Below are 6,000 nucleotides of genomic sequence, written 5' to 3' on the forward strand. Positions count from 1 at the left end.
ACGTGAAATGTTTGTTTTGTAATGAACGTAATCATGAAAAATGGTGTCCCTTCAGGCCATACGATGATGATGACGACGACTCGTATGTGGCCCCGGGAAGAGAGCCGTACCTACAGATGAATTTAGTATGCTGGGCCTGTCGTGAAGTAGGTCACATGGAAGATGTGTGCCCCAAAATTCTCAAAGACAAACAGCTGCAAAAGCAAGCAACGCCCTGTGAGTGCAAGCAAGATGTGGAAGCTGATACCAGTGAGTGTGTTCCCAGTACCACTGATATCTCTGGAGCTAATAAAGCAAAAAGAAAGAAGAAGAAAAAGAAAACTGTTCCTCAAGTCACAAGGTAAGTGACCGAGCCACTTGAACCTGCGCTGTCAGGACATGCGTCAGAAAGGCACCGAGATGTGCTGCAGACTGGAGTGACCGGCAGAATTGTCACGGGAACAGTGGCAAAGGAAAAGGAGGAGAAAAGGGAAGCTGAATCCTTGAACCAGGATAAAGAGGCTTTGGTTTCTGCACTCCAAGCTGCCCGCCATGATTATGAAGTCCTGCGGCAGGGATTGATGAAGGAGCGAGAATGTTGAAAGAAGGAACAAGAATCTAACAATAAGGTGCGAGAATGTTGGAACAAGGAGCAAGAAGCGAACGCCAAGTTACAGAGGTGTATACTTCCAGCTTTACAAGAGCACGAGGCTTTGAAGAAAACAGAGTCTCTCTTACGGAGTGAGCTGGAAGAGGTGACGACTAGTCTGAAAATGGCCAACACCGTAATTGCCACCATGGAGGAAAAACAGATTAAGTCTGACAAATCGATTGCTATCCTAAAACAGAAATACGGGAAGGCTCTGCAAGAGGCTCACGCGCTCAGCACAGAGGTGCAAAACTCACGCCTGGAGGGCCACGGTCTGAACACAGAGCTGGGAATATTGAAAGAAACCTATGAGAATGCCCTGAGTAATTTAGAGACTGTAAAGAGAGAGAATGTAATTCTGAAACAGAAAAATTCAGACTTGACTGACCAGATCAGTGAAGGTGATAAGAAGCTTCACCAAGCAGGAAAAGTGGAGAAGCAATTGATCCAGGAAAAGCTAGAAATACAGGAAGAGCTGCAGAAGCAGATGACTGAGCGCGAGATACAGAGCGTCGAAAGGGAGGAGGTGTCCGTCCGTCAGGTGGTCTGCCTGACATTGCGCTATGAAAGCGAGATGGCCGATATCCACAAGCAGCTGGACCACACAGCAAATGAGGGGGCCCGGCTGCTGCTGGAGATGAACAAGACCCGAGAGGAGCACCTGCAGCTGCAGGTCAAGAATAGAAAAAATGAAACAGAGTTAAACTTTGCTCTGAAACAAATGACAGACATGGAGTCGCAACTCAACTCCAAAGAAGTTGAATTAGCAGCCGCACTGAGTGGAAAAAGAAATAAAGAACAGCAACAAAGACGCTACCAGGACATGGGAGAAGCTGCTAAAGTGGTTCAGTCGGGCTATCAATCCTACCTCCTAACCAAGCAAGCTGTACGTTCCTATACACTTAAAGTCAATGCCCTCACTGATGACAAAGAGGAAGGAGAAAGAATTGACTTTGATTGTGCTGCTGTTATTCCAGAAACAGATAGGCACCCTCCTGAGAATATTCTCCCTGATCTGGGATTCAAAAATCCAGATCCTCAATTTCATTTACGTTGTCCAGAAGATAATCAAACTAGTGAACGCACCCAGGCCACCACAGAAGATGTTTTAGCCAAGTGGGTGGCAGTTCCTGAAAACACAAACTTGTTGACAGATCCTGATGACGTTGTTAATATGGACTACGTTTGTACAGAGGCAACTAGGTCTCCAAAACCCAAAGGCCTGGTAATGGCCCCAAAAGGGAAATCAAAGATTGAAAAGAAAAAGCAACGAAGGTCAACACGGCGCCTGAATAGTTCCAGATCTCGCCACTCTGGACCACACTGTGGAGCCAAGGAGAATCCGGTCCAAGGGTCTCGTCAGTGGCTGAAGAAACAGTCCAGTCATTTGCAGGCTGCAGCGGGTGTTGAAATAAAGTCAGAGGGTGTAATGGACTGGAAGTCAAGAAAAAAAATGTTTGGGAACTGACCGATTTTTATGTTATACGAGTGAACTATGTCACTACTACAGTATATGCTATACTATGCCTTTAGAAAAGCATTTTTGTAAATATTGCAATGTTGTATTTTTTTTTCTCTTCATTGAAAATGTAGGTAAAACTACAAATTAATATACAGGGTTGATGGCCCTTAAGATTACAAGGCTGTAGTATAAGGGAAAAAAATAGTGGTAGCTTACAATAAAGGGAAAAGAAATGCCCTTTTCGGTTGGTAAATATATAATGACGTTCATATTCTAGAGTAGAAAAACCCAGGGAGCTAATAGAAATTGTCTGGTTTTGTGAATATATTTAGCATATCCTGGGTTGTAAGAATGTGTGCTAGACACTTATTTTTCAAAATAGTTCCCTAATAGAGAGCAACAAAATATGTTTGCCAAGTATAATCTCTTATGACGAAACCTATTGCCCATAATTGCTGTGGAAAAAGTTCATATTCGTGTCATGTGAATACTTAATATTGTACTGAGGAGTTAGCTCAAGTATTTCAGGTAGGACGCTCACCCCAGTGAGGTCCATGGCCGCTCACCCCAGTAGGTGTGAGCTGGGGAGGGGGATATGTGACATAGTCCAAAGATGTTAGGCAGCTTTCTGCCCCATTTTAGGTCAGAAAGTGCAGGAATAGTTAAAAATGATCCGTTCCACAGCTTCCCATTAACTCAGGCAGCTGGATGGAAAATCCAGACCACAGATTACAATGGCTCTAGTTCTCCCTCACCTGCTCTTCTAATCACATGCACAGGTATTTAGAGCAGAGAGGTTTTGCATTTCACTCTCTCTCCTTAGAGCCTTGAGGCTGGGGGTATCGCTGCTCCCCTGTTTCTAGTTTCGGGGTGGACGGCCCCTCCAAGTATCACAGTACCAGAGGATTTGCCTGGACACTTGGGACCGAGTTCCCACCACGAACAGATAAGACAAAACAAATGGTTATTGCTGTTGCTAAAAGACTATGCTGTATCTAGTGACCCTAAATGAGAGAGCATTGTTTTAAGCTGGGGAACCAGGTTAGTTGGCCAGCAGCTGTTAGAGAGACTTATTCTGATGTGTAGTTAGATCCCTGAAAGGGATAGGATTTTGTTTATATGATTTTGGTTTTATTTCTTAAAAATAACAGTGTGGGAAATACTGTAACACTGAAATGTGTGAACTGCTGAATGAAAGTATCTGAGCACCTCTAATCTACACTTGTTAAAGCTGCAGTACCTTACTTGGATGAAAATAAAGCAGGCAGAAGCCTGAGTTAAGCAGCATAATACTTTGCATGATCCTGTTTTTTGTATAAATAACCCTAGAAGACTGTGTCGGGAAGAACCCAGACAGACGTCAGCGCTACAAAAGAGGGGCATTTGTCACAACTATTTTAAATGATTGTGGCTATGCTGCTATGCATAGATGTGTGTTAAATGTATTTTATAATTAGATAGATGTAATTTGTGGGCTTCTATGCTGTACTTTAGGTAATGGTGAGGCTTGCTTTAGTATATTGTAATTGTTGGTGTCCTATTTTGTATGATGGTAACTTGTTCTCTGTAACGGGTGCTATAGTTAATTGTGTAATTGGTATGGATGCTATTTTAATTGTTTTGGGATGTAATTCATGTATGCTAATTGATTGATGGTGACTTTATTGGATTACATTGTATACTTCTTTTGATATAATGCTTTTTTAGTTGGAATATTGTATTGTTAACATTGATTTGCAGCGTCTACATGTAGCTTACATTTTATGCAGCATGTATACAATGTAAATGCAATGTTTTAAGTGGCATTTGAGACTTTGGATTGGCATTTGATGCTTTAGATTGGATGATTACATTAGATTTGTTTAGGAAATTGCATTGTATTTCATTGAGGATGTTATGGATAAGTGGTATTGCCATTGCCAGGATGGCTTAACCCCTTAATTACCTTGCGGTTAGTACCCGATAAGGTGATTAAGGGGTTCATTGATATGTGAATGTCATTGGAATGTATTGGCTATGTATTATTTTGGCAACGGACCACAAGGATGATGCTGGCGACGGGGCCTTCTTATTGATGAGGTTAGTAGAATTTTCTTTATTTTACTATGGTATTTAATGTGTTTAATAATGGCCAAATAATGTATTATCCCTATGTGGATAATAGTTATTTGGCACATTATTGTACTGTATGTGTTGGGGTGGTGGGAGGGGTATTGGCCCCAAGGGTATGTGGTAGTCCTCACTTGTGGGTAGTGGGTGAGGGTGGTTAGGCCTCGGGGGGTGGGGAGGTAGTGGGGGAGGGTATGTGGGTGATGGTGGGTTAACCCCTTAATGACTGTAGCGGTTAATAACCGCTATGGTGATTAAGGGGTTAGGGGACATTACATTGGATGTTTTTATTGTTGTGTCTGTTTTGCAGAAGCGGATGGGGCATTAGCAGGATGAAGATGAGGATGGCCTTGATCTTGGCAGCCGGACGTGGGTGAGTGCTACATGTATTTAATGTCTTTATTGTTCTGTATGTATTTTAAATGGACACATGCACTATTATCCATTTGTGGATAATATTCATTGTGCCCATTACTATACTGTATGTTAGGGGGGTATAGGTGTTGTTGGTGTAATATATATATATATATATATATATATATATATATATATATATATATATATATATATATATATATATATATATATATTTATTGATTTATATATATATATATATATATATATATATATATATATATATATATATATATATATATATCTTTAGTTAGTGTGGGGCTGTTGTGTGTGTTTTCTTTTTATTGTGGGTAGCGGGGGTGGGTGAAGGGGGTATTAGCCCCAATGGTGGTTTGTTTAGGGCTTGCGGGTGGGTAGCGGGAGGGTTTAACCCCTTCATGACCGTAGCGGTATAAACTGCTACGGTCGTGAAGGGGTTAAGCGCACCCCCAACTCCCCCGCAAGCCCTAAACTAACAACAAGGGCCAAATACCCCCTTCACCCACCCCTTCTACCCACAATAAACCTGGCACGGCTGTTTAACCCCTTCATTGCCTTAGCGGTTAGCCGCTAGGGTAATGAAGTGGCCTTTAAATGCATTTTTCCTGCCTCGGATGCATGCCGGGGGGCTCCGGTGCTGGTATTAATGGTATCAGCTCCGGAGACCACCGGCATCAATCCCAGCCAGGAAAAAGGCCAGAAATTTTTCTAAGTGCCATCCACCACTCATCAGCAGCCTCTCACCATCAACTTGCCAACTTTTTCTTGCGTGGCTGATTCGCCAGAAAAACACCATTCTAGAGTGGCGAATAGCTCCGCTAAGCTACTCGCCACTACTAGAATACAGCGTGGCGGAAAATGTTTCTTTTTTTGGCGGAAAGTGCCTTCTCGCCTCGCCACCGGCGGGAAAAAAAATCCGCCAACCAAACTGGCGTTTTTTTTGATTCTCGCCACTTTCTTGCCCCTTACTGAATGGGGTAGCCATTTTTGGCGGGAAAGTGGCGAGAATTGCCTTTCCGCTGCTTACTGTATGAACCCCTTAGTGTCTAAAAAAGCATTAACATGCATTAAATAGGGGGTTAACAGCTACCACCACCCCCTGCGAGGCTTTACCATCCACCACTTGGGCAACTACTCCCTACCCTCACCCCTCAAAATGAATTAACCTCATTCTGTAGACTAATGTCCAATAGCCCTATTAGCCAATAGTGGCTGCTATTGCTTTTGGTCATTAAAAAAATATATAGAAAAATCCCAGTACATAACAAATAATAATTTAAAAAAATAGACAATTAGAGAAAACAGACTGCTCATGACTGAAGTATATTAGTAAATAGTTAATTGGGTGCTACACTATTGCGATATCAATCTATTACACATACTGTTTTGTATGTGGGATGTGATCCCA

Source organism: Ascaphus truei, chromosome 2, assembly GCF_040206685.1.
Source record: "Ascaphus truei isolate aAscTru1 chromosome 2, aAscTru1.hap1, whole genome shotgun sequence".
NCBI classification, from domain to species: Eukaryota; Metazoa; Chordata; class Amphibia; order Anura; family Ascaphidae; genus Ascaphus; species Ascaphus truei.